Genomic DNA, 27,167 nt, shown 5'->3' with positions numbered 1-27,167 from the left:
GAGCAAATGTTTCCAATTTTAATGAAGTTCAATTTACCAAAATTTCTTTTTATGGATAGTGCTTTCAGAATCCGGTCAAAGAACTCTCTAACTGGTACTAGAACACATAGGTGCCCTATGTTTTTTTCTATAGTATTTAAGTCTGTGATTCATTTTGAGTTAAATTTTGTAGGTGTGAAAATGAGACTTAGGTCAAGGTGCTCCCCTTATTATTATTATTATTATTATTATTTTTCTTTCCTCCTACTCCTTCTTATTTATTTATTATTATTGTTATTTTTAATTTTATTATTATACTTTAAGTTTTAGGGTACAAGTGCACAATGTGCAGGTTTGTTACATATGTATACATGTGCCACGTTGGTGTGCTGCACCCATTAGCTCGTCATTTAACATTAGGTATATCTCCTAATGCTATCCCTCCCCACTCCCCCCACCCCACAACAGGCCCCAGTGTGTGATGATCCCCTTCCTGTGTCCATGTGTTCTCATTGTTCAATTCCCACCTATGAGTGAGAACATGCGGTGTTTGGTTTTTTTGTCCTTGCGATAGTTTGCTGAGAATGATGGTTTCCAGTTTCATCCATGTCCCTACAAAGAACATGAACTCATCATTTTTATTATTTTTTTTTATTTTTTGAGACAGTCTTGCTTTGCCACCCAGGCTGGAGTGCAGTGGCACGATCTTGGCTCACTGCAGCCTCTGCCTCCCGGACTCAAGCAATTATCCTGCTTAGCCTCCCGAGTAGCTGAGATTACAGGTGCATGCCACTACACCCAGCTAATTTTTGTATTTTTAGTAGAGATGGGGTTTCACCATGTTGGCCAGGCTAGTCTCGAACTCCTGACCTCTTGCTATGCCCACCTCGACCTCCCAAAGTGCTGGGATTACATGCTGGGCCACTGCACTTTGCTGCTTCTCCTTCTCCTTCTCCTCCTCCTCCTTCTTCTTCCTCTTCTTCCTCCTCCTCTTTCTTCTTTTTCTTCTTTTTCCTCCTCCTTCTTCTTCCTCTTCCTCCTCTTCTTCTCCTTCATCTTCTCTTCTTTTCTTCTATGTTGAATTGTTCTAGTACCATTTCTCAAAACACATATCCTCTCTCCGCTGAAGGTGGGAATGAATGTCCATATGCCCATGTTGTCCCCACTTTTACTAGCAGAGGGAGCGATTTGGGAGAGAAGAGAAGTTATAGTCTGGCAGGAATAAAAGTCCTGGCTCTCTATTTAGCTTTTTCTCACACCACCCCAGTTGAAGGGTGAGAGTGCTTCATTATAGTCTGCTAAGGGTGGAAATCTAGGCTCTCTGCTTCCTCTTTGGTATTGTAGGTATGGGAGGAGCCAGACAGTTCCCTGTACAGTTTAGTTGTACCAGAATTATTTTATAAATGTTTTCTGACTTTCTCTCATCCCCTTTCCTATCTTTTGATTAAAGAGTGCAGATTTTTTTTCCTCTTAACCCATTGGTACCGATAAATCGAGAAAATATAAAAGTTGCATGGGGCAATATATCAAAACCAAAATCAATAAACATAACATATATCAAAAAAATTGGTCACACAAATTATAGACAAAGGAATACTGTCAATGTCATATGAGACTACTTACAAATTGTCAGAAAAAATAAATGGTCAAGTTGAAAAATATGCTCTAAGAACATGAATAAATATATAGAAAATATCTAATTCAAAAGTCAAATGAATATATGAAAAAATTCTCAAATTTTATGTTATGAAATTAAAAATTAAGTTTAATATATTGTTTGAATAGCAAATCTTAAATTTTTAAAAACTATATCATTTATTGTTTACAAGAAATATAAAATCTGTTAGTCATATATATGTATATATGTTCAACCAGCAATCTTCCTAATTAATGTGGTAGTGACATCCATTTTTATAGAACAAAAAGACAATAAACGCTGTACAGAGTTACACATAGAAGTCTATGCAACAGAAAACATCTGTACATCTGTGGTTCATATACACTTAATCCTCATTTTTTGAAGAGTCCGTATCTGCAGATACATGTCCATAAAATTTGTTTTTAACCCCCAAACTGATACTCAAGGCACTTTCACAATCCTTCATAGACATGAACAGAGTGATGAAATTTTTGACTTGTCAGATACACTTGAAGTTGAACCACACAATAATCTGCTTTCTTGTTTTAGTTCTCATAATGTAAACAAGTATCCTTATCATGGTTTATTTAGTGCCACGTGTGCTTTTTTGGTGATTTTATCGTTTAAAATGGCACCCAAATGTACAGCTAAAGTCCCTTCAAGAGTGCCAAAATGTGAGATGGTTGTGATGTGCCTTATGGAGTGTGTTAGATAAGATTTTCTCGGGCATGAGGTATAGTGCTACTGGCTATGAGTTCAATGTTAATGAAGCAATAATATATGTTAAATAAGATTTCTTTAAACAAACACATAAAACAAGGTTATGTATTGAGTGGTTGGTAAAAATGTTGTTAACAGATGCTTGCAGGAACCTAACCCTGTATTTCAGCTAAAAACAATGGTTTAGTATTCACTATTTCAGTGTTTGTGGTGTCTTTATAAAAATATGGCTATCATATATAACAAGAATCTATTGTATATGTGTCTGGGTGGGTGTGTTTACATATATATATACACACACATCTATGTATACATATATACACATGTTTATAGATAAATATATATGTGTATATGCATACTACGCATTCTTATTTGCATAGGATAATTTGAGCACTGAAAAATGTAGAGTACAAAGTTGGTTATTAGGATACATACAATATTGTTAAAATAAGTTACCTTACGGGGAAGAGGAGTCTAATTTTGGTATAGTAGAAATTGAATAGCTGAAAAAAGAAAAAAAAGATGATATTTTTAAAGTCGTGCATGACATTCGTATGTCAATATGAATACATACAAAAAAATTAAACTCAATTTTAAGATTTTTCAAAAGTTAAAAAAAGGCTATCTCAATTCCCATATTCTCCTAAATAATAATATTTATATATTTTCTATTTGATCATCTATATTATTGCACTCCATGTCTTATATTTTGTCTAATAAGATGGAAGAATACATTAAGTTGAAAGATAATAAATAGATAGATGCAGACTGATAGACAATAATAACAATAAACTAGGAAATGATAGAAATCGATAAACATATAGAAGTTGATATGGTTTGGCTGTGTCCCCACCCAAATCTCATCTTAAATTATAGTTCCCATAATACCACATATTGAGAAAGGGACAAGGTGGGAGGTAATTGAATCATGGGGGCAATTACCCCTATGCTGTTCTCATGATAGTGAGTTCTCATGAGATCTGATTGTTTTATAAGGGGCTTTCCCCCCTTTGCTTGACATTTCTCCTTCCTGCTGCCCAGTGAAGAAGATGCCTTTTGTCCCCTTCACTTTCTGTCATATTGTAAGTTTATTAAGGCCTTCTCAGTCATGTGTAACTGTGAGTCAAGTAAACCTCATTCCTTTATAAATTACTCAGCCTTGGGCAGTTCTTTACAGCAGCATGAGAATGAACTCATACAGAAGTACATGTCAAATTGAACACTCTAGGCAAAATGTTATCCTGTGTAGATGCTTATATGTATAAATGTTGAAAAAAAAACACTAAAGATACGTGTGCCTATGCACATACATTATATATTTCAAGGCAAACTGATACATCTCATGTTAATGTCTCTTTTATTAAGTAGCTGGATGACCATAGTCATATCGTTTAATTCCATTATGTTCTGCTTATTTAACTAGTTAGGGAATTTACCTAGTAAACTTTTTCCTGAGCTTGAAATTATAAGTTTTGTATAGGATGCCATTTAAAAGATAATTAGCTAAACCTAAAGAGATTTTAATCATCGTTGTAATCAAATATCCTCACTAATAAATTTTAGTTCTTGTTGGTATTTAACAAAGCATCTTAGCTAAGCTGTCTGTGAACACTCTTCACTTTCATTTTCCTTTTCTTCAAAAGAGAAATTATTTGTTATGTCCATGTATCCATGTCAGAAAAGGTAAACTCTGGATTGTTTTCATTGTGTATATGCCAAAACATTTAATAGACACAACAAACAAAAACACAAACAAAACTTTGATACACCCAGTGGTACAAAATTCCAGTGACTGTTTTATTAAATAACCATACCCATTGCTGCAGCTTTTTTTTATTATTATTATTCAGGATTTTTTTACTTAATGAGACTTGAAATTCTTGGAAGAGCTAGAGTTGAGGCATAGCAACATTAACCTGGTACTATAACTTCTTTTGTGGACTTTCCAGTCCAAACATCTTTTTCCAAGATTCCTGAAGCTGTTCTGATGCTTTCATTAGACTTAAATCCCTTTTTATTTTCATGAAAGCTCATTTGTACTCAAGATGGTTTTAGTGGATTTTGGTGACTTGCACTAAAGTATTACAACTAACACAAAGATTAACAAACATCTTGTACTTTTCTTTTACAAATTTTATCTTTCTAGAGTCTGTAGCTCTTCTATTGTAAGTTGTTTACACAATATAAACTCTTTGGGTTAAAATCTTTAATTTCTAAAAAAAATTAATGTTTTATTCCTTGAAATCTTGTTGTAGATATATTATATGGATTTATGTAGAACAGAAGTTATATTCCTCTGTGATCAGTATTCAGTACCAGCAAACAGAAATACTTATGTAATTCATATTGCTATAAAATTATGTATAATTTATAATACGGTGTAAAATCTAATGTAACATTACATAACATATATTTTTCCATAATTTATTGTATAGCATATAATTCATACAAACAGTGGTTACATATTGCTCACTCATTTTGTGTAAACTGCTATAAAATCATAATGCTACTACACTTAGATTTTAAAAAGACATTACTCAGAATTTGCTGGGGGTGTGGCAAAGATGGCAGACTAGAAGCAGCAGGAATCAGAGGCTCCCACTGTAAAAAAAACAAAAACAAAAAAAACCAAAAAAAAACATAATAAGCATGTGAATCCTTCACCAGCAATCAAGGTATCCAGGTTCTCTCATCAAAATTGACTAGAAGGCACAGAAAGAAGGCAGAGCAGTGTGGTGCAGCAGCCCACCCGAGAGCCACATGGGGAAGGGGAACCCTCTCAACCCTCCCAAGGGAGGCAGTGAGGCAGTGCGCTACCCAGCTGGGGAAACTGCTCTTTTTCCACGGAACTGTGCAACCCAAAAATCGGAATATCCCACTTGCGAACCCAGGCCACCGGAGCCTAGTGTCCCAAACCTGGAAGGTATAGATTCTTAGAGCATCTCAGCTGGAATCTGCTGAAGAATACCAAACTCCCTGGCGGTGGGGTGACCAACACTGGCTGCGGCTGCCTGCTGTCTAAGCCTTTCAAGCTCCTTGTGGGAGGGGCAGCAACCAGCACTGGGACTTGTAACTGCCTAACACACTAAACTCCCTCTGTGAAAGGAGCAGAAGCACCCATCCTGTGGAAGAAGGGCACCACACATCTCTATAGCTCCAGGCTGCTCTTTTCCCCTGCTGGAGCCAGGGAGGCTGGATAGTTTGGTCCCATGACTTGTCCCCACAGCCCAACACACCAGCTGTGGCAGTCTGTGGCCAGGGGGCCTCTTCAGGCCTAACCCTGACTCATCCTTCCTCAGTGGGCGGGGCTTCCCTGCAGGATCTCCAGTAACTCCAGCCAGAGGCTCAGGGATAGAATTCAGATCTCCCTGGGCCTAAGCCCCTAGTGGGAGGGGTGGCCGCAGTCTCTGTGGACCAGTGGACTTAGCCTCTCCTCCTTGAATCCAGGCAGCCCAGAAAAGCGGATTTTCCCCTAGTAAAACATAGCCTCTCCACCAAGAGACAAAGTGCTTCATTAAACAAGTCCTGATCCCCATGCCACCCAACTGGGTGAGACCCTCCAACGGGGATTGTTAGACACCCTATACAAGAGCGATCCTACTGGCATCAGGTTGGTGCCCTCTCGAGGTCAGAGGTCCCAGAAGAAGGAGCAAGCACCCATCTTTGCTGCTCTCCAGCCTCCTTGAGTGGTATCTCCAGGCACAGGAGTGAATCGGATGAATAAGGCCTGAAGTGAACCTATTTGTGTGTTGTATTCAGGAGACCCCTCCTGCATGCAAAAACACACACAGGCTCAAAATAAAGGGATGGAAGAAAATTCAACAAGCAAGTGGAAAGCCAAAAAAATAAATAATAAATAAATAAATAAAAAGGCGTTGCAATCCTAGTCTCCGAGAAAACAGACGTTTAACCAACAAAGATCAAAAAAGACAAAGAAGGGCAGTACATAATGGTAAAGGGAACAATTCAACAAGAAGAGCTAACTGTTTTAAATATATGTGCACTCAATATGGGAGCACCCAGATTCATAAAACTAGTTCTTAGAGACCTACAAAGAGACTTAGACTCCCACACAATAATAGTGGGAGAATTTAACACCCCACTGTCAATATTAGATCAATGAGACAAAATTAACAAGGATATTCAGGACTTGAACACAGCTCTGGATCAAGTGGACCTGGTAGATGTCTACAGAACTCTCTACCCCAAATCAACAGAATATACATTCTTCCTGGTGCCACATGGCACTGATTCTAAAATCGGCCACATAATTGGAAGTAAAACACTCCTCAGTAAATACAAAATAATGGAAATTACAACAGTCTCTCAACCACAGTGCAATCAAATTAGAACTCAGGATTAATAAACTCATTCGAAACCACAAAATTTCATGGAAATTGAACAATCTGCTCCTGAGTGACTCCTTAGGAGGGTAAATAATAAAATTAAGGCAGAAATCAAGAAGTTCTTTGAAACCAATAATAACAAAGAGACAATGTACCAGAATCTCTGGGACACAGGTAAAGCAGCATTAAGAGAGAAATTTATAGCACTAAATGCTCACGTCAGAAAGCTAGAAAGAACTCAAATTGGCACCCTAACATCACAATTAAAAGAGTTAGGGAGGCAAGAGCAAACTAATCCAAAAGCTAGCAGAAGACAAGAAATAACTAAGATCAGAGCAGAATTGAAGGAGATGGAGACACAAAAAGCCCTCCAAAAAATCAAAGAAACCAGGAGCTGTTTAAAAAATAATAATAATAATTAACGAAATAGATAGACTTCTAGCTAGACTAATAAAAGAGAGAGAAGAATCAAATAGACACAATAAATAATGATAAAGGGGATATCACCACTGACCCTACAGAAATACAAACTACCAACAGAGAATACTGTAAACACTTCTATGCAAATAAACTAGAAAATCTAGAAGAAATAGATAAATTTCTGGACACATAAACCCTACCAAGACTAAACAAGGAATAATTTGGGTCCCTGAATAGACCAATAACAAGCTCTGAAATTGAGGCAGTAATTAATAGCCTACCAAACAAAAAAAGCCAGGAGCAGACAGCTTTACAGCTGAATTCTACCAGAAATACAAAGAAGAGCTGGTACCATTCCTTCCGAAATTATCCCAAACAATTGAAAATGAGGGAATCCTCCCTATCTCATTTTATGAAGCCAGCATCATGTTGATACCAAAATGTGGAAGAGACACAACAAAAAAAGAAAAATTCGGGCCAATATCCCTGATGAACGTCAATGCAAAAATCCTCAATAAAATACTGGCAAACCAAATCTAGCAGCACATCAATAAACTTAGCCACCATGATCAAGTTGGCTTCATCCCTGGGATGCAAGGCTGATTCAGCATACACAAATCAATCAACTTAATCCATCACATAAACAGAACCAAAGACGAAAACCACATGATTATCTCAATAGATGCAAAAAAGGCCTTCGATAAAATTTAACATCCTTTCATGTTAAAAACTCCCAATAAACTAGGTATTGATGGGACATATATTAAAATAATAAGAGCTGGCTGGGCGCAGTGGCTCACACCTGTAATCCCAGCACTTTGGGAGGCCGAGGCGGGCGGATCACGAGGTCAGGAGATCGAGACCATCCTGGCTAACACAGTGAAACCTTGTCTCTACTAAAAATACAAAAAATTAGCTGGGCACGGTGGCGGGCGCCTGTAGTCCCAGCTACTAGGGAGGCTGAGGCAGGAGAATGGCATGAACCTGGGAGGCGGAGCTTGCAGTAAGCCAAGATTGTGCCACTGCACTCCAGCCTGGGTGACAGAGCAAGACTCTTTCTCAAAAAAAAAAAAAAAAAAAAAAAAGAAAAAAAAGAGCTATTTATGACAAACACACAGCCAGTATCATATTGAATGGTCAAAAGCTTGAAGCATTGCCTTTGAAAACTGGAACAAGACAAGGGTGCCCTCTCTCACCACTCCTATTCAATATAGTATTGGAAGTTCTGGCCAGGTCAATCAGGCAAAATAAAAAAAAAATAAAGTTATTCAAATAGGAAGAGAGGAAGTCAAGTTGTCTTTGCAGACAACATGAATTGATATTTAGAAAACCCCAACATCTCAGCCCCAAAATTTCTTGAACCAATAAGCAATTTTGGCAATCTCAGGATACAAAATCAATGTGCAAAAATAACAAGCATTCCTTTACTCCAACAATAGGAAAGCAGAGAGCCAAATCATGAATGAACTCCCACTCACAATTACTACAAACAGAATAAAATACCTAGGAATACAGCTAACACGAGATGTGAAGGACCTTTTCAAGGAAAACTACAAACCACTCAACTGCTCAAGGAAAGAAGGGAAGACACAAACAAATGGAAAAACATTCCAACATTCCATCTTCATGAATTGGAAGAATCAATATCATGAAAATGGCCATTCAGCCCAATGTAATTTAAAAATTCAATTCTATTCCCATCAAACTACCATTAACATTCTTCACAGAATTAGAAAAAAAAAACATTTTAAATTTCATATAGAATCAAAGAAGACCCCATGAAGCCAAGACAATCCTAAGCAAAAACAATAAAGCTGGATGTATCATGCTACTTGACTTCAAACTATACTACAAGTCTACAGTAACCAAAACAGCATGGTACTGGTACCAAAACAGACATCTAGACCAATGGAGCAGAACAGAGACTACAGAAATAACACCACACATCTACAACCATCTGATCTTCGACAAACCTGACAAAAACAACAATGGGGAAAGGATTCCCTATTCAGTAAATGGTGCTGGGAAAACTGGCTAGCCATAAGCAGCAACTGAAATTGGACCCCTTTCTTACACCTTATACAAAATTTAACTCAAGATGGATTAAAGACTTAAATGTAAAACTGAAAACCATAAAAAAGCTAGAAGAAAACCTAGGCAATGCCATTCAGGACAACAGGCAAGGGAAAGACTTCATGACGAAAGCTCCAAAAGCAATTGAAACAACGTCAAAATTGACAAATGGAATCTAATTAAACTAAAGAGCTTCTGCACAGCAAAAGAAACTGTCATCAGAGTGAACAGGAAGCCTACAGAATGGGAGAAAATTTTTGCAATTTATCCATCTGACAAAGGTCTAATATCCAGAATTTACAAGGAACTTAAACAAATTTACAAGAAAAAAAAAACTCCATCAAAAAGTGAGCAAAGGATATAAACAGACATTTCTCAAAAGAAGACATCTATGTGGCCAATAAACATATGAAAAAAAGCTCAACATCACTGATTATCAGAGAAATGCAAATCAAAACCACAATGAGATTCCATCTTACACCACTCAGTATGGCGACTGTCAAAAAGTCAGGAAACAACAGATGCTGGCAAGGCTATGGAGAAATAGGAACGCTTTTACACTGTTGATAGGAATGTAAATTAGTTCCACCATTTTAGAAGACCATATGGTGATTCCTCCAGGATCTAGAACCAGAAATACCACTGGACCCAGCAATCCCATTACTGAGTATATACCCAAAGGATTATAAATCATTCTACTATAAAGACACATGCACATGTATGTTTATTGCAGCACTATTTACAATAGCAAAGACATGGAACCAACCCAAATGCCAATCAGTGATAGACTGGCTAAAGAAAATGTAATGCATCCATAAAAACGAATGAGATCATGTCCTTTGCAGGGACATAGATGAAGTTGGAAGCCATCATTCTCAGCAGACTAAAACAGGAACAGAAAACCAAACACCGCATGTTCTCATTCATAAGTGGGAGATGAACATTAAGAACACATGAACACAGAGAGGGGAACAATACACACCAGAGTCTGTTGGGCTGCGGGGGCTAAGGAGAGGGAACTTAGAGGACTGGTCAGTAGGTGTAGCAAACCACCATGGCACACGTATACCTGTGTAACAAACCTGCACGTTCTGCACATGTATCCTGTTTTTTTCTTTTTAGAAGAAATAAATTTTTAAAAAGATTTTTTCAATTAAAATAAATATTTTGTTGTTTTGTAGCATGACCATAGCAAATAATCTAGATTTTGTATCCCTGTGAGTGAACACAGCACAGTGGAATTTCTTTGCAGACAAACACTAAGTAGTCAAGAGCAGTTCTGTTTTGGTTGCAAATAGAAACCATGTAAAATATTAAACTTTTGATCATGTTCTGAAAATTGTATTTCAGAACATGATTATATAATTGGCAAAATTTAAAAATTAATTCAATAAAATCACTGACAGGTGATTTGATTTCTCAAATACATTTTTATATTCTGTCACATACTTTAGTACTGATACCAATCAGATTGCAGTATGATCTTAGTTTACTTTCTGCAACATTAGACTATACTTGTTTTGCATGAATTAAAACAATATTACATCATATAACAAGATATTAGGTAGTTGATTTGTACTTGTTCTTTGAGAAATTATTCTTTTTTTTTTTAGACAGAGTCTCTCACTGTCGCCTGGGCTGAAGTGCAATGGCATGATCTCAGCTCACTGCAACCTCCGCCTCCCAGGTTCAAGCGATTCTCCTGCCTCAGCCTCCTGAGTAGCTGGGATTACAGGGGCCCATCACCACACCCAGCTAATTTTTTGTATTTTTAGTCGAGATGGGGTTTCACTATGTTGGCCAGGCTGGTCTCAAACTCCTGACCTCATGATCCACCTGCCTCAGCCTCCCAAAGTGCTGGGATTACAGGCATGAGCCACCGGGCCCAGCCATGTTAGTTATTCTTAAGAAAATATGATAGCTAAAACATTCAATGTGTTAAATATTTATAATCAAGATTTACAAAAACAAAAGAAAACCTGTAGACGTCAATGTATGTAAAGGACAACAACTAGGCTTGTCTCTCATTTAATCTATGGCCACAATACCATACTTCTGTTGGAAGTTGGCTATAAAATCTTCATCTACCTATTTATTTAAAATCTAAAAAAACCCAACAGATTGCTCGTTACATTACATGTATGTTACCATGCAGTGTGCTGTGTCAGGTGCAGCACATACAAACATGAATAATACACACACATATTATACTAAAGAATTCCAAAGAATTTCTGATTTATCTGATTAGAGACAGGCACATAAATTTTAATGTGCATTAAAATTTTAGTTCAAATGTAGCTGGGATCCCAATGGTGTTTTTTTCTTTTTTTTTTCACTCTGCACTGACCTGGATAATGTAACACCTTAGCAAGTAGTCTATTCCCTAAAAATATCACTCCCAGAGTTATAGATTTTATTGAAATGTCAAGGAATACACGGAAAATTTATTCCCCTTGTACACCATATGACAACACATTATAGATGATAGTTGTTTAGATAGATATACGGACAGATGGATAATCTGTTTTCTCTTCTCAAGAGATATTCTCTGGTCACCGGCTCTATCACTACATCACCTTTTACATTTTCCTTTCCCTGTCCACAAATAGCATCTAGAGTTGTTCTTCATACCTAAATAATTCAATGCTATGTTTCAGCTTGCATATGCTTCAGAGCAAAACAAAAGCTGCATATGTACTGGAATAACCTAGGAATCTAGGAAAGCTCACCAATCAATTGATTATCCTTTGTATTCCAACTGCTTCAAGGATAGAATCACCTCCAGTGCATCTTTTTACTGAGCTAATAGAGTGGAAGAGTAACTGGAAATTTTGATGCTAAGAAAAACAAGATTTTTTTCCTAATGTGTACTCAATACAGTAGATTTTCTGTGAAAAAAAAAGTATGAACTGGAAACATTAGACAATTGTGTACAGATGGACACATTTAGCTACATATGAGGCTAAGATTGTTTCTGAGCAAAGGATGTAACAATTGAGTAGCACAGTATTTCACATCTGTTACTAGATGGAAAATTCTTTAATACATTATCCATGTCTCACTTATTTTTCTGTTACATACTATGGTAACACCTTGCAAATAAGAAGTGTTACAACATTTGTGTGGAAAAAGGAAAAAGACAGCTAATTATACTCTGTGAGGCCTCTTTTCAGTTGTCTTATTGCATTTGACAGCTCGTTATTTAATTGGGAAAGTTACTAACTTTTATAATATGTGTAGTTGAGAGCTCCTCAGTGCAATGTTGGGAGAAGATTCTCTATGGGCCTCTGTGGGTTTTGCATCTTTTCTGAGCATAGAGATTACGTTAGTTATCTCTTGCTATGCTGTCTTCTGCTGAGGGTTTCTCAAGGCTCCAATTAAGGTGTTGGCCTCTTGGCTGGAGTTTCATGTAGGGAGGATTTGCTTTGGTTTCCTGTAGCTGTATAAATGAAAGCTCCAGCTTCTTACTGGCTGTAGGTTGGAAATTCCTCTTATAACGTAGAGGACATCAGTAGTTACTTGCCACATGGCCTTCTCCATAGACAGTCATAGCAATTTGCTTCAAGACCGGTAAGAAAGACTGGTGCCTGCTGTAAATATGGAGTAATATACATAATATATTATGTATCATATAGCACATAACATATAATGGATAACACCGAATATAGCATATGCCTATTGTGTATACTGCAACCAAATAAAAAAGAATTGTCTTCTCTATATAAGTAGTTTTACTTCATACACTAAACTAGTATTCAAAAATTTGAGTAAATTAAATATTTTTTCTTCAAATAAGGTACTTAATTCAAATATATCTATAAAAATATCATGATATTTTGCCTTTATCATTCTAGTAAGGGTACAGTCTTGTATTTAAATATTTTTATTTTCAGGTATAGAGTAATTACATGTTAGATTCTGTTATATAGTGTTTATTACATCCAGCTATTTGTAGAGTTCTATTTAGCTTATCCTCTCATTGAATTGTAAAACAACAAATATAATTATTCTATTACAAAATTAGGTATTTGTACATTAAATCAAGGATATGAGTTATGGAAAAAATTATCTTTAGACGTTTTGTAAATTTTATTTTTTCTGAAGAGATATTTTTCTTCTGTTCTTAAGCAATTAAAAATATACTGATGAGCATTAAGAAATATGTAATTAATTTTATTGGTCTTCTGGTATTTAGGAGTTTCTTCTCTCCATTTATTCTCTCTTCCCCATGTCACCTTTAAACAGTTTAGTTCAGAGGAGATGGGCTCATTAAATAAAGCTACATTTATCCACATATCTGCAAGTCTTTGGAGCATGGTTCTAAGTACCCTTTGTGTTGGATTATCTTTTCACAGATGTTTATATTGCAAATCACCTTGAAAGATATAGTGACTCCATCCAGAGCAAAGCACAGGCGTGCTTCCTGACTATTATGAGAGAGTCCATTTTCCAAACCTCAGAGTTTCTTACCTATAACAAACCCACCTCCTGCGTAAGTATCCCCTGTCCCTCTTTGTGTCACTCCATGGAAATTGGTACTTGAGAATCCAGTGTAAAAAAGTGCTGGTACTCTGGCTGCTGCTTTTATTGTCAGAAATCGACTGTCCAAAGTCTCTAACCCAGTGGTTTTGTTTATTCTGCAGCATCCTTAAAACTGTGCCAGGCCGACTTGTTAGATTGCAAGTAGGTGAAGTCTTACCCACTTGGCAGTGTATAAGTGATCTTCTCACTTAGAGAGGCTTATGCACAGAATGAGTCTCAGTAGCAATAATGGAACTCAAGTTTAACAAAGCAGAATGACTTCTTACCCTAGTAATATTTTACTTCAACCTAATTAAATACATTTATATATTTAAAGATAGAAAACATGGATCTGAAAAGATACAAGAAAGAGCTTATCAAAAAAAATCGAAGAAAGCTACTTTTTAGATGTAAAGCAAACTGCAACCACAGAGATAATTTCAGTAAGAGTTTACTCTAAGCATAGAACTCAACTGGTCCCATTAGCAAAAATGTCTCCCCTGGGAAGATTAAATGTGTTAGATAGAGTTTTACAGGCTATTTCCTTTCATGGGTTGGCTGACACAGTCTGTCCACTGACTATTTTAAGCCCTCAACAACCATTTTTCTCTTATCTTCTTCTTTTACTGAGGCTGAAAATCTTTCAAACAAGGTTCACCATGTGACACAATTAAGAACAATGGGATATATGTGGAATTCCTTAGTAAGAGAGTGTCTTATATGTTATTAAAAAGCCTTTTATTGTTAGTCTTCCCCTGATTTTTGTGCCTAGAAAAAGAAAATGAATCATATTAGAATCATTTGAAGGCAAACTTATCAGTTTAGGATAAAAAAGCATCCTAAGTTTAGGATGAGCATCTGTTACATGAGGAAACTAAACTACTATAAGTTTAATTACTGTTAATTGGAAATTTTTTGCTTGAATCCAAAGGAACTCCTGATACACAAGAACAAACTAGACCAGGGGGAGGCCAACAGAGGATTCTTCTATTTGCCCTGTTAAAAAGTATTTGGAAATTTACTATAGCCCATTCTCACCCACATCCAAACTTATGCCCACAAAAACATATACACTAAATGAAAGACAGATGATAACATTGAGATGATAGTACAGTTCCTTGAGGACATTTAGCAAGACAATGTGTTTTTAGATTTCTAATATTGTCTTTTCTCCAAAGATCATCACCGACTTGCATCTGCTATTGGACTTCAATTTGTGAGCCTCAAACTGGGCTCTCCTGGTTCAAATAATTAAAAATTTAAAAACCTTAATAATTTACATAACTAAGAATCTATTGTCTGATTACTTTCTTGGTGCCTGTGTAAATTTCTTTTACAGAAAAATGTGCTGGTCAGAAGATATATGATCTGTTCCATTTTATATTTGTAATCTCATTTTATAACAATTAGTGCATATATTAGTTTTCTAGGGCTGCCATAATAAAATGCCACAGGCTGGGTGGCTTAAAAAACAGAAACATGCACTTTAGGAAGCCGAGGTGGGCGGATTGCCTGAGCTCAGGAGTTTGAACCTGGGCAACATGGTAAAATCCCATCTCTACTAAAATACAAAAGAAATTAGCCAGGCATGGTGGCATGTGCCTGTAATCTCAGCTACTCTGGAGGCTGAGGCTGGATAATTGCTTGAACCCGGGAGGTGGAGGTTGCAGTGAGCTGAGATCATGCCATTGCACTCCAGCCTGGGCGACAAAGCAAGACTCCATGTCTACAAAAAAAAAAAAAAAAAAAATCAGAAGCATATTTGTTCACAGTTCCAGAGGTGACAAGACAAAGATCAAGGTGTCAATAGTGTTGATTTCTCATTGGGCCCCTCTCTTTGGCTTGCAGATGGCCACCTTCTCATTGTGTATCCTTACAAGTTCTCTCTCTGTGCTCCAGTGCCGCTAGTGTCTTCTCTTTTTATGAGGGCATCAAATATATTGGATCAGGGCTTCACCCAAAGGGCCTAATTCTAAATTAATCACATCTTTAAAGATCTGTGTCCAAATACTACCACATTTTGAGGTATTGGTGATCAGAGTTTCAACATATGAATTTTCAGAGAACACAAGTCAGCCCATAGAAATATGTAATCTTTTCTTTTAACTTCAACTCTTCTAGAGATAATTATTTATTCAATTTCTTAAGTCTTATTAACTCTGAATAAATGTAAAGGTGCAACCTGATGCCTAAAAGGTTGAAGTCCAAACCATGGACTGTGGTGATACCCACATTGTGAGCTTTGGGAGTTTAGTTATCAAAACAGAATGCCCATACTAGTACCCAAATTACTTTTTCCGCCAAAACTCTAGAGTATAGATTTTTAAAAAACACATAAAAGTTCCAAGCTATAGTATGTCTTTGAGTAAGAAGTCCTAAGCCAACCATGCTACATTAAAAAAAGCAATTAACTCTCTCCAATTTGTTTATCCTACTTCCAAATTAGGTTCATTTGCATTTTGTATTCCACAAATGTGCCTTCATTTCAGTACTTTCCATAGTTCAGAAACAATGAATAGAAGCAATACAGTAATACATCAACTAACTTATACAATCATTTTCATTTTTGTAGACCATAGAGTTACCACTAAATGAGAATTAGTTCAGTAGATAGAATTCATCAGGCATTATTTATTTCTGTTGTCTGCTTGAATAGTCCCTTTTATCTGAGATAAATAAACACTCTGTACATAAAATGCCTTCTTCTGACAATTCAATTGGTCACCAGGAAACTGAATAGAAAGAGAAATAAGCATTCAATTAAAATAAGCTGTATAGGTAGCTCAGTTCCTAGTTTTTAAATTTAAAAAAAAATTGCATCTGTAATGATAGTAACCCTGTTTAAAGTAGATGTTTTTTGTGGGGTTTTTTGTAGGAAGTATTGCAGAAGTTGTTCTTTTTTCTTAACTCCTTAATACTAGACAAAGGAATTTCAGACAAAAACATGGAGACATAGGGATTTAATTTTGGCAGTAGTCTCTTATGTACATAATTATGGTGTCAGAAGTGATTTATGAACTTAAGACTTATAGGTGCTTTTAATTATTTTAATCTCTGTGATTAAGGTATGAATTTAATAACTATGAAAATAGAGGTTGACCCATTTGAGCACAATTGAAAACAAAACACACAGAGACACTGTAGAAACATTGAAAAGAATTCTACTATTCAAAAAGGGCCCAAAATAAACTGAATTAATCTGAGCTCCTCTTTATTACCTGTTGGTTGTTTGTCATGAATATTGGACTACCCTACAGTTATGACAAAGACAATGTGTCTCTGTCCTTTGATAAGGAAGCAGGGTATCATTCAACACACACACACAAACACACACACACTTTGAACTTACGAAGTCCTTAGTTCTAATTCTATTTTCTGTCATTTAACTAGTCTGAGATATTTGTCAAATAAAAAAACAACAATGACAAAAACAAAAAACAATCTGGGCCTTTGTTATCTCATGTGTAAATTATTAGAGTAGTAATATGTTATCTCAAAATTAACTGAGACAAAGAAACAGTTAAGGAAGGCCTTAGGTCCAGACTCTGTCCTCTCTAGAAGAGACCTCTCCTTCCCTTTCCTCTGTTCTTGCTCTCTATCCTTCTTTGGTCTGGTAAAACCTGTCATTTTAAAGTTAAACTCACTGATAATTCTTCTAAACCTCAAATTCCCATTTTTCTTTTATGCAAGCTTAACTTCAAGCCATTGCCAAGGAATTTCCACGGATCACTGAGAGCCCTCCCCAGTTTGCTGATTAACTCCACTTAGTAAGTCAGGCCTATCAACCCCAGGTTTTCTGACCTATACCAGTTGACTCACATATTTGCTGAAGGTCAGGCACCATGCTGAATGACCAAGGCTTTTTGGTGTGATCCTGAGGGAGAATGAGACAAAAACACCTCTAAAGACTGTGACAGAACTGAAGGCGTAGCAAAAACTTCCATGAGGCCATTCTTGAGGCTTTCCTTAAAACTTTATGAGAGGAGGTGCCAGCTGGGCTTACTAAGTCAAGTACGGGCTCAGAAAGCTGTGAAACTCACTCATTTCCTGCATCAGGACTTACTTCGGTCTTGGATGAATAATATTGAAGATATATGCTTAAAACATTTCTAATACCACGATTTGTGCATGTGTTTTCTTCCCCAAGAAAGCTGTAAACAGCAAAAATTTTGCTGTAAGTTTCCGTGTGTCCTCTCTCCCTCTCTCTTCCCCCTCCCCCGAAACTAAAAGGAACCTTAACTGCCCGTTTGTCTGTGACCAGTGGACCTTATCTATACTCCAATTTCAATTCCTTGTAAACATACTTTGTAAAGTCCTGTAAGATCCTGTCTCCTTTGCCGTGCCTCTGCAAGGTCATAAAGTAGATGAAACCTAAGTTGCAATTCCGTTCTTCTTCCAAATCTAAGACATGTTACAAAATAATTTACTGTCTTTGTTTCTTGCTCTAGTAACATCTTCCCGCCTCAGGTATTTCCCACCTTAAGGAGTTTAAAAGGCAATCATATAATCTAACTCTGGCTACCCGTTGGGGCCCCTTCCACACTGTGGAAGCTTTGTACTTTCACTCTGCCCAGTAAAGCCTACAGCTTTTTCTCTCTCTTGGTCCATGTCTCTATCACTTGCCGGGGTCAGCCGCCACACGAATTCTTTGGCGTGGCTAGGCAAGAACCTTAGGCGTTACGTTTAGACTGCGATAAAATCCAGTCCCATATTTAAGAACCTGATGAGCCACTTTCCAGCCATTACAGTTGTACTCCAGGCCATGTTTTTAAAAAAATATATCAAATCCAGGTTGTACTTAGAGAAAATTATGAATTACCTATAGATGTTGAATCTATTCAAGTAGGCTTTAATTCTGTTTGTGAGCAGAATTACAGTTCTCCTTTCTGGAGAACTCTCTCAGCTTGTCCAAAGAGCCTGGATAGAATGGAAAACTATACCTACTTCTGATCTAGATAATTTGGCAAATCAGCTTGCTGGCACCTATGAGGACACTAATACAGAGAAAACCACTCAAGTTTTAAATCTCCTATTACAGCAGATGGAGCTTCCCAGACATAACACTGGGAAGAAACATCCTGGGCCAGGCTACTACCATAAGAAGCCAGGCCACTGGAAAAGAGAGTGCCAAAAAAGCCTGAAAATCTCTTTCTCATCAACTTTAATAAGTCTCCAGAAAATTATGCTAAGTGAAAAAAAATCCAGTCTCAAAAGATTACATACTATATGATTCTGTTGGATTTCACAAAGTGATAACCCTAAAGACTGGTGCTTTAAGATGCTAAAAGGCCTTAGCAGTGGCCTTAGAACCAAAGTCCTTCTAATCTCACCTGGATCACACCAAACTCAGAAAGGGTTTCCCTTTGGAATTTTTTTTCTTTGTTCAAGAAAGATTCTTTCCAAAAGAAACGCAATTGCTTTAAGTCCTCTTCCTAGAGATCTCATCAAATAACAAGGAAAGATCAACCACTAGAAGAGAAAAGACTGGAATTTGTTACCACACCCAAACAGACTCTATTTTTCTAAGGGCAGCTCCAAGAGATTACCTGGGGTACTTTATCTACATAATAAAATAGCCTTTTTTTCTTGTGCAACTTCACCTTTCACCTTCTCTTAATGTCTGCCTCCCATGTCCCAGGTTCATCTGATGCAGGAGAGGCAAGCCCTCAAATTGGGGCTTAGCCTGGGAGGTTTCTTCACTTTGCCCAGGAAAGAATTCAAGAGTGAGTTGATGATATTAGACAGCAATTTTTATTAAATGGTACTGCTCCTTGCGGAGCAAGCTTACCTCTTAGGCCATGTGGCCAGAGTGAACAATGTGTGGGCTCTTGGCAACTGTATTTATACTCAGGAAAGCACACTTTCAATTACATGTAAATTAACGGTATGTCAATGCAAACTGAGGGGCTGGCTATTTAGAACATTTTCAGAAAGGGGCAATAACTTCTGGGTTGTTGCCTTAGAGAGGGATGGCAATGCCTGGGTACATTGCCATGGCATTTTTAAATTGTCGTGGTGCTGGTGGGAGTGTCTTATGTCAATGAGCAATGAGAGCAGCTAAGGATCACTTTCGTCTCCATCACTCGTTCCTGCCAGTTTCTTCTCTTTATCCTGTCTGGAACAGATCCTGTTTTGGTCAGCAAGATTGTGACCAGAAAACAAGTTCTGCCAGTCCCTACCTCACATTTCTTCTTCCTAGTAATTTACTACTACTCAAAAAGTATTGTTTACATTTCCCAGCTACCCAACCCTTCTTCCCCACCTGGAGACAACTCTTCAGTCTGCCTGTTCAGGCACCAAGGACTACAGGGGCTCTTCCCAGTTCCCTCAATCATCTAGGTGAAACCACTCTTCAAGTTGGGAATGAGGTCTTTGTGCTTACAGATACTGGAGCAAGAGTATCAACTCTTAACCCCACCAGCCACAATCAGCCCATGCCTTGGGCTAATAAAAAGATACACATGGGAGTTTCAAACAAGCTTTTAGCTGTTTTTGTTTCACAGCCCATCCCTTTCTAACTTGTCCCTCTCCAAGGCACTTGTCCCTTTTTTGCTTGTTAATTCTTCCCTATCTACTTCCTCCTTGGACTTGATTTTCAAGAAAAATACTATGTTAGAACTTTTTTTCCCTCAGAACAGGGAAATAATTTTACAATTTAACAAAGCAAACTGTGCTGACTCAACCTTGGAGTCGTCTGACTTCCCAAGTTTCCTCATTTGTTATATCATTCTCTGTTCAAAAACCAAAAATAATGCCACCCATCACTGCTGAATCAAATCTGTCTCTTTAGGGGCAAAATCTGAAAAGTAAGTTTTTAAACCAAAGGAAAAATTGGTACATTTTTCAGCTCCAGGGCATCTTAATTATAAAATCTCTTTTTTTCCTCTTCGTATGTGTAAAGAAAGGAAACACATTCGGAATCTTAACCCAAAGTATAGGGACCAACATCACTCTCTAGTAAGCTGTCTTAAACTCACATCTCACTCAGTATCTGATATGCTTTGGCTGTGTCCCCACCCAAATCTCACCTTGAATTGCAATAATCCCCACATGTCAAGGGTGGGGCCAGGTGGAGATAATTGAATCATGGAGGCAATTTCCCTCATACTGTTCTTGTGGTAGTGAATAAGTCTCATGAGATCTGATGGTTTTATAAATGAGAGTTCCCCTGTACAAGCTCTCTTGCCTGCCACCGTGTAAGATAAAGCTTTGCTTCTCCTTTGCTTTCCGCCATGATTATGAGGCCTCCACAGCCATGTGAAACTGTGAGTCCATTAAACCTCTTTCCTTTATAAAATACTCAGTTGTGGGTATGCCTTTATTAGTAGCGTGAGAACAGACTAATATAGCATCCTTTGCTAGCTGATTTGCTTCTTATGAACTTCTCCTACTTCCTTCTTCTTATATCACTCATGTTGCAATAACCTTAACTCTGTAACTCTTGTGCCATATCCTTCAAGTGAGACACCACATGACTGCTTAACTCTGATAGACCTCGGAGGATCTCCAAGAGAGTCTCCTAGGCAATGCTTAGTTGTCCTGGTTTACGGATGGCTCATATTTACAAAATGACTCTGGCAAGTATTGTGTAGGCTCTATAACCACTAATGCCTTTGAGGTGGTGAAAGCTGCTCTTTTGCCTTTAGCCTCTTCAGCCCAGCAGGAAAGCTAATTGCCTCACTCAAGCCTGTCTCCTTGCTGAGAAAGACTGTTAATGATTACACAGACAGCTGGTAGGACTTACAAATTGCTTTGGAATGTTATGAAAACAAAGAGGTTTCCTTACTTCCAATGAAGACAAAATAAAGAATTGGATTTATATAATAGAATTATTAGATGTAATACAGCTATCCACCCTCTAGCCATTATCAAATTTTTAGGCCATTCAAAACCAGACGCTATGGGAACTAGAGGAAATTACCTGGCTAATAACACAACAAAGAATGGTGCCCTTAAAGATCCTTCTGATCAAATCTTTGTCATGACCCAACTAGAAAGATTCCTAAGAAATGAATTGAAAATAATTACTAAAGATGCACAGAATTGGGCAACAGAGGCCAAAAACAGAAAATAAAACAAAAAACCCAAATTGGAAAAATAACAGCTGCTAGTTTAATGATAAAGAGGAACTCTGGTTTTAGCCAAAACAAACAAACAAAACAAACACAACAAAAAACCTTTCTTCCAGACCCCATGAAATTTTTGTTATTAAATACTGTACTTAATTAAGTCATTAGACTACAGAAAAGATTATTACTTTTATGAAAAAATACTGATAGGGCAACGTCAACACCGTAGTTGAAAAATGTTTATTTATCCTGCCCCTGCTCATCGTAGAAAGCAAGTGTGTACAGCCCCAGGCCATTTTAACCACCTTAATGGGCCATTTGAGAATTAGCCGATGGATTTTATTCATCGATCTCCTTCACATTAATACAATTATATTTTAGTTTTTATCTATATGTTTTCCCATTGGGTTGAAACCTTTTCCTGCAGATGAGCAAGCACTTCTGGAATGGCTAATGTCCTATTATTAAAAAAAAAAAAAAATCTACCTGGAGTTTTACCCCTTAAGCTCCACAGTCACTGAGAAACTAATTTTACCAGGCAAATTATCAAACAAGAGTGTGGTTTCTGACCAATCTTACAGAACTTTCATTGTGTTAATTATCCTCAGTCCTCTATACTAGTTGAACATAACAATAGCACTCTTAAAAATCAATTTGAAAAGCTTTTGGGAATGTTACACCTGCCATGGCCAAAAGACCTATGTATAGTGAATTTGAACTTAGAACTACCCCCTTTGATTACATAAGCTCTCACTATTTCAGATAATTACTGCACTCCCTATGCATTTGGCCCCAACTTCTTTTGACTCCAAATTAATAGAAGGTGAAATGCTTTAATATTATAAAATTATAATTAAGGCTACAGATAAAAATTATACTCTGAGGCTGGGCGCGGTGGCTCACGCTTGTAATCCCAGCACTTTGGGAGGCCGAGGCGGGCGGATCACGAGGTCAGGAGATCGAGACCACGGTGAAACCCCGTCTCTACTAAAAATACAAAAAATTAGCCGGGCGTGGTGGCAGGCGCCTGTAGTCCCAGCTACTCGGAGAGGCTGAGGCAGGAGAACAGCGTGAACCTGGGAGGCGGAGCGGAGCTTGCAGTGAGCCGAGATTGCGCCACTGCACTCCAGCCTGGGCGACAGAGCGAGACTCCGTCTCAAAAAAAAAAAAAAAAAAAAAAAATTATACTCTGGTAGAACAATCTTTCCAAAGTGTGCTCCCAGGGGACAAAGAACTAGAACATTATAACCTACAATCATGGTATTTTGTCATGGTATTTTGTCTACTGGAAAAGACTACCTCCAATTTCACTGCAAAGGCCCATGTCACATTTGTTAAAAAAAAAAATCTGCACTGCCAAGCTTAAAGAAACTGATTCCTGGATACACGTACCTCATCTAAAAATCTATTATCTCTTAAGTGAGCCTGTACTCTTATCAACAAATTAAAACTAGAAATTGTCTTAAAATATCTGGGACTTGAAGTAGACAACATTTGAGTAGATGGTTTTTTTCCCCCAAGATACCTGGGCCAGGCCTGTATGCCCTTTCTCCCTTCTAATTCTTAGCTTTATTTTCTCCCTGGAAGGAGGATGTCCTCATCTGCATTTCTCAGTCTGTAGTCCCAGGGGGAAACCTCCTTGGGTCCTCCTAACATATGTAAAAAGAAAAAAAAACATATGGACCAACTACAAAAGAAAGGGCTAATAGCAATATTTAGTAATATAACTGACTCCTGGTTTAATTCTACCATGTATAGAAAATTCATAGATGGAAGAATTTTCTGTACTGCTATCATGTACGTTTACTTTTATGGGTGAGATACCTCAGTATGGGGCTCCAGATGTTTAGACACTTGGATAGCAGGAGGCTAATGTGGGTTGGAATATCTGATTGCTCTTTTGTCAATATATAATAGTTCTAAAAATTATCATCTGGATAATCCCCCCCTAGACCCTCCTACTACATCAAAGAGTTAACCATGAGTCATTAAGTGGGTTACAGGACTCTGGATGTTCTTCCTTTTGCAGATCTTTTGTGGCATGGTATGATGTTTCTGCTAAGGAAGAAATGATACAAAATTTATCTGCTACCCTAGGAGTTTTTGCAGACCCCACTGCAAAGGCTATTGTTGCACAGCAGCACTCATTAGCTTTTCTAGACAGAGTAGTGTTAGATAAGGGTCACTCTTGATTATTTATTAGCTAATCAAAGCATTGTCTGTGCTATTGCTACTAGTGCATGCTTTACCTAAGTAAACTCCTCTGGGGAAGTTAAGACTCAGTTATGTAAAATAAGAAAACAACATACCTGGCTACAAGTCTCGCTCAGTTCCCTATGGTCATTTGATCTGTTCAGTTAGTTACCTTTAAGTCAAGGATCATGGCTCAAAACCATCATGAAAACTGGACTTGTCATATTGCTGTTGTTCATGCTTTGTATTTTTCTTTTAAACTGTGTACCTGTTGTCTGTAAAATCTATTTAGAAATATAACTCTTTACAAAATAACGTTAGCCCAGTGCTTGAAATGATAGCCAATGCCTATGAAATAGACAAAATCAAATTTTAATATAAAATTCAGACAAACTAATTCTAAGAGCTTCTCTTTCTGGCCTTTTTGTTGCTCTAATGTAGCTACAAGAGTTTTGACGCTGACTTCAAGCTGTTAATCACCTTTCTTCAATGTGGAACAAGACCAACTTACTTGAAAAAGTCCAGCCCAGCACTGAGGAACACTTAAAACCTGACTAATGTTAATTGATCAATGATGCTTTTGGGAAAAGATCTTGATCAAAAGGGGGAAATGTGAAAGTTGCAGATACCATGATAAAATCACTTTTTGTCACACCCAGACAAAATAGATCCAGAAGGGGAAGGCCTGCAAGAGAGGAGGCTCATGGACATGTCTGAGATAAGAATGGTTTCCAAGGACTTTTTAAAATGTTTTAACATCCTTCGCACATATCCTATTTTGATAAGGTTTATCACTAGACATTCATTAGGACTGTAGTAATTCAGATAAGATGTTCTTGAAAGAACCCTTGCTTGGTAACAGTGTCTCCACAAAAGAATTGACAACTCTGACTTTGAGCCTCTGGAACCAATGAACTCTTTCTAAGCAGCTTATGAAAATCTCGTTTTGCAAATAAAAGCTCCCCTTATCCTTCCCTCACTGAGTGTACTGGTGGCATCTGCCATTCTCTGCATTCTAGTCCATAATCTTTTTTTTTTTTTTTCTAAAGATGGTTCTTGACCTGTTGCCCAGGATGGAATGCAGTGACTCTACCATAGCTCACCACAGCCTCAAACTCCTGGGCTCAAGTGATGCCTCTGCCTCAGCTTAGCCTCCTGTGTAGCTAGAACTACAGGCATGTCCTACTACACCTGGATAATTGTTTTTTCTGTGTGTGTTTTTTACTTACTTTGTTAGAGACAGGGTCTTGGACTCCTGGGCTGAAGTGATTCTCTTACCTTGGCCTCCGAAGTCATAGGGATTAAGCTGTGAACGAGAACACTTTATAATCCTTATTTCTTATTTCTGAGTAAGCCCAACATATTTAGAGATAATTTTATCTAGTGTCCTTTTTTAGATTGATGCAGTAAGAACTAGAAATGTGACAAAGACATGGCTGCTTCCAGGAAAGATCTTCCAGAGCAGAGGAAGTGCAGATAAAAATATTCTGACTTTTTTTTCCTCCCACCCCCAGTCTCCCATTAGAAGCTTCCATTGATTGAACCTCAATCTGATGTCAGCTACAAAGGATCCCTAGTGATACCATCCATAGGGATCAACCTCTCTGGATGCAAATTAAAGGTTAAACATGCAGATTATGAATCTAGAATGGAGGAGGAAGGCTAAGCCAAATGATGAAAACTTGTATGCTTGGCAAAACCACAATCCTAGTAAATCCAACGCTCCTCCCACTCCACACCTGCATAATGCATCTAAATTTTGCTGAAGGAAAATCTGAAAATCACAATGATTAGAGCATATAAATTTATAATGACTAACTTCAAGTAAGCCCTTATGGATGATGGGAAACACAATATACTATTTTTAATCCATTAGCTCTCTTGTACTTCCTTGAATCTTTTTCCAGACCCTTCTCTTTAAATGTTTAACACCTCTTCTTCCATCTTAACTCTTTTCTGATGACTTTGCTTCATACTTTAGTGAAAAAGATCATAGTAATCAGAAAAGAATGTCTACAGAGTTCCACCACATCAATCTATCAGTATCTGCAACCACCTACTGTGCTTTTCACCTTAGCTTGGGTGAAATGTCATGCCCCTGTCTATAGTCAGTCTTTCTACCTTGGAGTCAAGTCTTATCTGATCTTCCTTGGGGTTCCGTCTTATCTGATCTTATCTACTCAAAACTTTTCCTTCAGAAATTCTTTCTCTTCCATTTTACATTGTCAACACTTACTTCCTAAAAGATCATTACTACCAGCATATAAAAATGCTATGTTTCTTCAATAGTTAATGTGACATTTCAGCAGTGTTTGACCTATTTAACCACTCATTCCATGTATAGTAATGAATTTGGACTTGCCCAGAGAGAAGTCTAGCCTTTTACCCTTGCTCCTGGGAGATAACCTCTGAAAGCCTGAAATTTCCTGAGTGATGGGGGTGTCTTTATTATTCATCATGGGCATCTAGAACTGTACCTAATAATTTATGATAAAAAAGTGATTTATAGTGGGCCTTGTTATCAGCTCAATTTCTAGGGATTTGGGGCTAGAAAATAGGTTCCCCAAGTAGACAATCATATAAGCAGTCATTTCTACAAAATGAAGGAATGACTGAGGTTTGGTGAGCTTCCCTGCTTGTAAATATGCTGTGCATATCATCATGCATCAATTCCAGAGAGTAATGTGCCCTAATGACAATAAAAACTATGCTTAGAACCTTTCCAGATTCTGCCCTATGCGTCTTCCTTTGGCTGGTTTTAATGTATATTGTCCCTGTAACAAACCATGACAATGAATATAACAGCTTTCAGAGAGTACTGTGAGTACTCCTGGAGAACTGTCATACTTAAGGGGATTTGGGGAACCCCCCCCCCCCGCACTTACAGTTGGTTTCCTAAGTGAGGACAGTTTTGAAGGATTGTGCCTCCAGATTTTGCAGTTCGGCTACATCGAGGCACTCCTCTTTAATAAACCTCTTTTCATTTCATATTCAGGACACCACACTAATAGTTTTCCTCCTACTTCATTGGTCACTCCATCATAGCCTCCTGTCAGGTTTTCTTCTCCTCTCCTTTATATTTTAATATTGTAGTATTCTAGGGCTAATTCCTTTATTCCCCTTTTCTTTTTCCTATCTATAGTAACTCCTGCATGATCTCATCCAGTCTTAAGGACTTACATATCATCTATTTGCCAATGACCTCAT

At 37.5% G+C, this 27,167-nt stretch overlaps 2 long non-coding RNA genes across 2 annotated transcripts in view; one reads left to right on the top strand and one right to left on the bottom strand.

Moving 5' to 3' along the window:
- Positions 1–983: 983 nt before the first annotated feature.
- LOC116463261 (uncharacterized) lies at positions 984–17,639 on the bottom strand. The gene is made up of 4 exons (XR_004246633.1): positions 17,518–17,639; positions 4,876–4,939; positions 2,795–2,841; positions 984–1,150 (listed from the first exon to the last, which is right to left on the bottom strand). It is a non-coding gene; the product is annotated as an uncharacterized LOC116463261 (long non-coding RNA).
- The window catches only part of LOC131382489 (uncharacterized), a 92,538-nt gene continuing 78,901 nt past the window's right edge, over positions 13,531–27,167 (top strand). Inside the window, exon 1 of the long non-coding RNA XR_009212011.1 lies at positions 13,531–13,669. This is a non-coding gene — a long non-coding RNA (uncharacterized LOC131382489). The remainder of the gene's footprint in view (positions 13,670–27,167) is intronic.

This window comes from Hylobates moloch, unplaced genomic scaffold (genome assembly GCF_009828535.3).
Source record: "Hylobates moloch isolate HMO894 unplaced genomic scaffold, HMol_V3 SCAFFOLD_31, whole genome shotgun sequence".
Taxonomy (NCBI): domain Eukaryota; kingdom Metazoa; phylum Chordata; class Mammalia; order Primates; family Hylobatidae; genus Hylobates; species Hylobates moloch.
This window is presented reverse-complemented; position numbering and strand designations above follow the sequence as displayed.